Below are 9,178 nucleotides of genomic sequence, written 5' to 3' on the forward strand. Positions count from 1 at the left end.
CATGTAATTAATTCATGGGAATTGAGCTTCATAAGGTTATAAATTTAGTATTTATATCATGTTAGAAGATGTATAAGTGAATTATGAGTCATAACAAGCAAGTTCCATCAATTGGAATGCAAATCCGAAGCTTAAATAGAGTTCTGGAAAACCCAGATTTTGACATGTCCGCTCGAGCGAGGAAAGTGTCGCTCGAGCGTGGAAATTGAGCTCCCAGAAGTTTTACAAAATCTTACAGATCACTCGAGCGACCAAAGTGGCGCTCGAGCGAGGACCCTTTTTACTTAGTCTTCCGATCGAGCGATCGTCGAGCGAGAAATTCACGCAACCAGTACTTTTGTAGACCGCTCGAGCGACGAAAGTTACGCTCAAGCGACCTCCCTTATTTTTGAATCCCTGCTCGAGCGATGGAAGCTACACTCGAGTGGAGGGCCCTGTTTCAGAAATTTTGAAAAGACATTTTATGTTTTGTTTTCCGTTCTTTTTCACTTCTAAGCACTCTTAGGCATGCATTGAGTACACTAAATGAATTAAAGAGCATGGAAGAAGCCTAAAAACGTTAAGCAAATTAAGGAACAAAATGAATTGTATTATGACCCAATGTGTTATGAATTATGTAGGGTCAAGTGCAAGGACGAATCAAGCACCGGAACACTATGAGTAATATCTTAGTAAAGATATTTTTGTGTATGCATTATTTTCTAAATGTTACTTACGTGGTAAGTTTTTGAACTTATGAATTTATACTATGAATGAGTATTCTATCCGTTTGATTCGTAATAGAATCTGTAAAGTGATTGATGTAAAAATATGAAATGGACCTAAGGTCGTTCAGTATATTTGACAAGGACACAGATTGGGCCCAAGGCTGTTTGGTATATTTGACGAGGATACGGATTGGGCCTAAGGCTGTTTGGAATGTTTAACAAGATAGACTAAAGATCATCTTGTATATGAATTGGACCGAAGGTCGTTTTGAATATAAATACGGATGTGATCATGATCACGAATGTGACTATGCGTATAGTTATGAATTATAAGAATGATGGACCCAAGGTCGTTTGGTATTATGATATGAAGGACCGGTGGTCATTCGTATATGGATTCATTAGACCTATGGTTGGTCTATGAATGAGTATTGAACTTGAGGTCATTTTGTATAGATGGACCCAAGGTCGTTTTGTATACAATGGACCTGAGGTCGTTTCGTATGGATATGATGCATTGGACCCAAGGTCATTTTGCTTTGTTATGATCTATAAATCTGATATGAATGAGAATAGTAGTTCAAATGTTTAAATTATAAGTATGATTTATTTACATACGAATCTCATTCATTAACCTCTTTACTCTGGTATTATTCACTAGGCATTACCTCACTTCGTATTTATATGTATGCAGGTGAGCAAAGGGATGTTCAACCCCAGCCTTAGAGGAGTTTGAGAAAGGAACCCAAGTTTAGTGAAGTCAGCCTAGACGCCTTACGCAAGAGGCTTTGTTTATGATCTTTTGTATTTTCTTTTGCTATTTTCATTGGTTATGATAGACCATTTATGTGTATAAGCTTTTGATATAGCTGACTATGTATTTGAATGATCCTTGGTGTACAAGATGTTAACTACTAATATGTGGTGTGAGTTATTATTAAGTATATGGGAAATGTTTTGATATGCCATGTAAGCACAGTTCATTAGACAAAAATTTTAAGTCTGCTTCTGCATCTGGCCCCATATTATTAATTTTTACTTGATTTCTATTTGAGGCCGCAGGTAATCTCATGATTACTGGCCGGTTATGACCTTAATCTATAGGGGCGGGCTCAGGTCATGACAGAGGAACGTTGGTCATACCTGACCATAAGGGAACAAAAACGAAAGTAAAACAAAAGTAAGACCTCTGCATGAGGCGACCTTGGTTGACCTCACAAAACTTGGTTTCTCAACACTCACTGGAGCTGGGGCTGCAACTGTAAAATGATCCTGGATATACATAGTACATACATCATGTAAATATTGCATGGTGTGAGTTATTTCATGTATATGAGAAATTTTTTGATTAAACCATGTATGCATAGCTCGTTGGACAATTCTTGTATGTGATGCTTCCGAAGTTGGCCCCTATTATTAAATATGGTTTGATTTCTGACTGAGGTCATAGGTGATCTCATGATTACTGGCCGGTTATGACTCTAATCCATAGAGGCGGGTTCGGGTCATGACACCTTTCTTCACCTGCATCTAGTTAGGCTCAATCTTTTACATCTAGTCCAGTACGAGATCATTCGCCCATTCCGATGGCATAGTATCTCCCAGTCAGCATGGAGGACCTAATCCATCATCTTCAGCAAATAGTTGAAACCATGCAGCAAGACGCTGCTCGTCAAGCTGAGGTCATAACACGTTAGGTTGAGGTAATAAACAGGCTACAACAACAACAGCCACAGTCGGCAGCAGCTTCGGCATCTCATGCACCTCCTACGGGTATCCCAGCACCCGAAGCCACTACCCATGTTGAGAATCCGGGCAATTCGGCAGAGCCGATCCCACCGCAAGCCTCCAAAGTACCTGTGTATCAAACCGAGGCTCCATTTGAGTTTGAGGTTGACCCGATTGTGCTTAAGGTCAACAAACTGGAGAAGCTCTTCAAGAGGGCACAGAGTGTTAACTCCATCCCCGATATAGAAGACGGATAAACGAACTCTGCAGTTGTCACGCCCCAAACCCGCCCCTAGAAGTTTGGGCATGACCACTTCAGAAACGGACACTTAACCTGTTTTATATCTATATATATGGGGCCTAAACGGAAGCACTAAATATCAAAATTTGACACTGGAAACAAACTCCATCAAGCTACTACTATTATGCCAGGATCACAAACTTTTAACAAACAAATAAAATCTAAAACATACACTGAACATCGGTTATATACATACATATATACAGACCCAGCCCTATCATTGGGCATATACAAAAACACGAAAGCTATATACATCACTCTTAGATAGACATTCGAAAAGCAAGCCAACATCTTATCATCTTAACAAAATCAATGGCTGTGTATGGTGCCTGGACATATGAAGGTTGACAAAAGAAAGCGACGTCACGGCTGGGACTGATCACCTAATTGGTGATCTACAGAAACAGACATAACAGAGAGTGAGCCGGGCTCAGTGAATAGTAACACATAAATAAAACGATGCTTAACTTGAAATATAACACATAGCAATGCATATAAAGATGTAGAGTTCACGTAGTTAGTCTGATTCTGTGCTAAGTACATAATGGCCTTAGGTTCAATCTTGCAACATAAACATGGTGGCTATAAGCCCTTGCAACATGGTGGCATGAGGCCCTTGAAACATGGTGGCTATAAGCCCTTGAAACTTGTGGCATAAAGCCCTTGTAACATATGGCACTAAGGCCCTTGAAACATGTGGCATAAAGCCCTTGAAAGATTGGCATAAAGCCCTTGAAACATATTTGACCTTGTAGCATATTTAAACTTGTAACATATACTTGAAACATATCTGAACATACCTGAACTTGTAACATACTGGAAATATGCCTGAAACATATTTGAACATCATTCATTAATTCAAACGGAACATATCATGACTAGAGCATTTCTTATTGTATCATGTCATTATCGTACGCTTAACAATGAGAGACTAATTCACATTCTCATGAGGGGCACACAATGATGCTAAACTTTGCACTTATATCGTAGATTCTGAATAACGTCCAAGTTATAAGCAACATAGCAAAATAATTTCAATTCATATGGATACACATAGCTACTCTTATATTTACTCAGAATCCATTCTTCAAGAATGAACATAAATTCTTTTGGGTAAATGACTTACTTTACGTGCTCTATTAATCAATAGCATACACATTTGTTTAATCATTCTTATATGTTAACATAGTTGCCTTGCCTTGCCTTGTAATTAACAGAGTTCTAATGGTAACCGTTACACCATTCCCATGAGTTAACATAATTAATGTAAAGTTAACAGGACATTCCTGATAAGTAGTAACGAAAAGTAAGCATATTTTCATTAGATTACAGATAACTTTATTGGTTTCACAATTTCACAGTTCGGCCCTTGGCCTGAGGGGTTCACACATTCACAATAGCCTTTGGGTTTCATAGATTCACAACTTATCACATCGGCCTTCGGCCCTTTGGATTCACAAGTTCACAAATTTGGTCTTGGCCTCATAGCTTCATAAATCACAAGTCGGCCCTTGGCCACATAGGTTTGATCTTCACAAATGGCCCTTGGTCACATAACTTCATATTTCACAAGTTCTTTTGATGTTTTCATAATTTCATAATGTTTCTCACATAACTTCACAAACTCTTTTGAAGTTTCCATAATGTCACAGTGTTTCTCACATAGCATTCATAACTTATATGTCAGCATAATTCTTACGACGAAGATTTAACATCAATAACGATATACGGCTAAAGGTACATCAAAGTACTACTACTCACAGCGTTCAGGTGCTTGATCCGCCCCTGTAGCTAACCCTACACAATTCACATAATTCAAATATAATTCATCATAGTACAACACCAATCAATTCACTATGAGTCAACACAACATAATCTAACAAAGTCGATATCACTTAATTCATCAACACCATTTGTAATTTAACATAATTCAAAATAAATCCTTGAATTCCATTTCAACATTCCAAAACCGAGTTCATATCATCCATATCATTAATAGATTATTTCCCCAATTTTCCCTTCACATTACAGCATGAATTACAATGTTTATAAAATAGCTCATTCGCAAATTTTAAACATAATTTTCAAACATTTCCAAATTCCAATTAAACTTGAACACATATAATTCCATACCTCAATTTCATTACTCTACTTTCAATTTGGGCCAATTCATTGGTTATCATCATTAATCAACCTAGGGTTTCAAGAAAATATTGAAATTTCAAGAAAAATACAAACTTATTAACCCATTACTTTTTATTCCAATTTTCCCAATGATTATACATCTAGAAGTCACAATCCATCATTTTAACCCACCAATTTAACTTCCAACATCTCCAATTCTAAACCCTCAATTCTCAAGTTGGACATAATATGCTCAAAACTATAGATTTTGTTTGTATATACACAAAATTCCATAATTCCATCCATGAATGCAAATATTCAAAGGGAATAAGGACCCCTACCTCAAGAATCAAGCAAAGGAGCAAAGATTGAGAAGAATCCTCCAAAAAATTCGAATTTCAATCGGTTGGAAATGTTGACCCTTTCTTGTTCTCCATCCTTGATGCAAGATCCATGGTGGATTTGTTGATAAAAGTGGAGGAAATCAAGGTTTTGGGAGCTAGGGTTTCGGACATGGAAGATGAGAGAAAAAGAGAGGAAAAGAAAATGTAAGAAATGGGCCAAAAATCTCGTTTTTGAGCTGCTGTCCCGCACAACTCGCACGTGCGGCGCTATTCCCCGCACGTGCGGCTCTGCTTCCAGCACAGATGTAAAAACTTCAAACAGGTATAACTCTCTCATCGGGACTCCGTTTTAGGTCATTCTTGTGTCCAAATTGAAGCCCCGGAAATAAGCTTTCCAATGGTTCTAACCTCACATTCAAATTCAAAGTGTAGAAAAAGAAAAGGGCAAATGAGTGACGGCTGATCGTAGAATAACTATCCGGATTATATTCTTTGGTCCAATCTTACTTTACCATCATACCACCACCTCAATCCATACCCCAAAATAAGATAAAAACATTCTCAATTCCAATAGATATAGTTGAATTAAAACACATTAACCCCTAATTAAATAAGGATGACTTTTGGGGTCATTACAGCAATGGCATTGCCAGATCGGTTCAAAATGCCACACATCGATAGATTTGATGGTTCTGAAGATCCCACGGTTCATCTTCAACTGTTTTCAGACATCCTGCGGCCAATGGGCCTAACCAGACTGCAGAAGCTCTCATTTTTTGGCCGGACTATGTCGGGAATAGAAGCTATATGGTATGCGAAGCTAGAGGATTCTGTGAAGTAGAGTTGGGAGTAAATGGATGAGGACTTCGTTGCACAGTACTCGTACAACACACAAATCGAGGTCACAACTCGTGATCTCGAGGCAATGCACTAGGAGCCAAAAGAGGGCTTCTCAGAATTCGTGACAAGGTGGAGGGCCAAGGCTTCAATGATGACCACACGACCTTCCGAGAAAAGATCAGATAGGGATAGTAGTTCACAATCTGCACGGGAAGTTGTTACAAAAAATGATCGTCCTACCTCTGTTCACATTCACCGAGCTCCATGAGATGGGGGTTCAGATTGAAGACGCCATGAAACAAGGGCTGATTACTAATGAGAAAGAGAAAGCCAAGAGGCCTTTTGGGCATAGTTCCAATGCAACCACCAGTGGTAGCACAGTTGCACGGCCGTCTGATGTGAGTGTTGTCAACACCGCAACCAAGACCGCCAATCCCTTTGCCAATACAGCACCACAAACTTCAAACAACCTTGTCCGATCCCAGAGGACCTTCACCACACTCTACATGCCTTTATCTCAAGCCATGAAGGTGTTGATAAAAAAGGGGCATCACAAGCCATTAGAGCCTCGCCCACTACCTAATCCTCTCCCACCTAAACATAACCGAGCCAAATACTGCGCATTTCACCAGCAGCATGGTCACGACACCGACCAATGCTTCAGACTACGTCATAAGATTCAAGACCTCATTGACCATAAGGTGATTGCACCACCCCAGAAAGCAAATGTGATGACAAACCCTCTCCCGGTCCATAATCAAGTTCCCTCACCTCACAACTTAAACCCAATCCATACACTGGCCATCCCCTGCGACCCCCGCGTATATATTATCCCTTCCCACCTACCCAGACCAATGGTGTTCAGTCTTGAAAGCTCAAATTTGTGCATGATGGACGCCTCTCCACTTCAACCTGAACCTGTAGTGGTGACCATTGGAGTAGAAGGGAGGTCGGCCTTAGAGGAGAGTACAAGTTCGTTGCCTGAGTGCTCTGAGGACTTGCCTAAGGGGCTGTACGATCCAAGCTACTACATTGTGCCGATTGATCAAGTCAAGCCAGAAGTGGTATTGCCAACTGTAGTGGAGGTCAATGTGGTTAGAGAGGATGGCCCAAGTCAAGGTTTGGATGACTTGGTGGAACTTGAGGAGGACTTAGACAACCTGCAGTTCTTTGACGAACAAGATCAAGGAGATATGCAGATTGACTGGTTTGATTTGAATGGGTCAATGGACAACTCTGGGTGGTTGAGTGATGAACCAGACAGGGAGGAATGAACTAAAACAAAATTGGAAGAAAAGAAAGCAGGAATTGCTGTAGTGGCCGGAATGGCTGATGAAAAGGGGAAACTGCCGGAGAATGCCAATGTGAACAATTTAACTCAGGAACTGGGCATTGTGAGTACTGTGGACACAAAATAGGAAGCTGCACTGAAGCAGTTTGCACAAGAGAGGGTTGAAGACAATTAGAAAGCCGTAATGGCTCAATGCCTTGTGGGGGAAACTTGTGACACGAAAGTGATACAAACGAAGCCGGACAACTATTTATCGACTGCCGGGGGTGTATGGTAGGAGGATGACAATCTACTTCTGGCTCACGCCGACGAGGACTGGAGTGAGTGCCTTCTAGACAACACGTGGTACGTAGAAGAGATAGATCACATGACGAGAAGTGAGCAGTATTTCAAGCCACTGCACTTAAACTAAGCTAAGGCCTTTGGGAAAGACAGAGAGGCCTAGAAACAAAAAGAGAAGCAGCTGGAGGAAGAAGCAGTTTTGAAGCAATTGAAGAAAATCCAAGCCGACATCTCAATCTGGGGTCTTCTTATAGCCTCCTGGGTGCATCGACAGGCTATACTATTAGCAATGGATAAAGCCAAATTGTCTATTGACACTACCCCTGAACAACTTGTGGAATTGGTCTTCCCAGGTGGTGTCGAGCCAACCCTAACCTTTTTTGATAAAGAACTGCTGTTGGAAGGCTCAGCTCATAACAAACCCCTGTACATATTTGTTGAGTGCAACGACAAATGAGTACCGGTGGTGTTGATAGACACAGGCTCATCTATCAATGTCTGTCTTTCCTGCACAGCTTATGCCATCAGCCTTAGACCGGCAGACTTTGTGCCTACATCCCAAGTGATTCAAGCATATGATAATATAAGCTGGGAGGTTATGGACACAGTACAAATCAAAGTTTAAGTGGGCCCAGCACAGCAGGATATTGAGTTCTATGTCCTGGATGTCCTGGCCATCTTCAACTTACTGCTAGGGAGACGATGGTTGCATCTGGTGAAAGCAGTCTCTTCTACCCTCCACCAAATGCAGAAATACCCTCACAGGAATGGAGTGGCGATTGTTCATCCATTCATCCATTGCCAGAGGTAACTAGACCGGTATTGGAGATTGTTCACAACGAGGAGGATGTATTCCTCTTAGGGTTTACGCTGGCTGAGGCCCGGGTAGTGAAAACCATCTTGGCCGCTGATGAGGGCATGTATGTCAGTGCCCAATCAATCTATGTCATGAACAAACTACAGTATGTGCCAGGAATATGACTTGGAAGAAGTGGCTGGAAAGGCATCACAACATTGGCCGATGTGGCGTATAATCCACATGCCTTTGGTCTAGGATATATACCCACCAAAGAGGATTGGGTCAGGAAAAAAGAAGAGATGACAGGCAGAGCCAGAGCCAAGCAGGCTGGGAAACACTATGAGCTTATTCACAGGCCAATCCGGGGAACGCTGAATGGCCATTTTGTTCGAGAGGGTGAAGACTTCCCCTTTTATGGCTTTCCCGAGCCCTGGATGAATTCTGTGAAGCAGCGCATTCCTAGCTTCGAAATCTTCTTTGACTTGCACTTGCAAGATAGTGATACCGAGGAAAAGGCTGAACCAAGTACTGAAGCTAAACAGAGCATGGAAAGTGACTCGGATAACAATGAGCTTGGAGTAGGGGCATCACTGGCATGTCTCCTTACAGATCCTCCGGTTGACTTAGAGAACTTGGGGGTTACAAACTTACCATCTCCATGATCGGGGACCAACCGAGTGTGAACCCATCCAGCAGCATTTTGGATGCATCTGAAGCACCATCTCTTGGCTGGCAACTGGAGAAGGGCTACTTGTCTAGTTC

Source organism: Camellia sinensis, chromosome 8, assembly GCF_055761805.1.
Source record: "Camellia sinensis isolate YWXY chromosome 8, ASM5576180v1, whole genome shotgun sequence".
Lineage (NCBI taxonomy): Eukaryota > Viridiplantae > Streptophyta > Magnoliopsida > Ericales > Theaceae > Camellia > Camellia sinensis.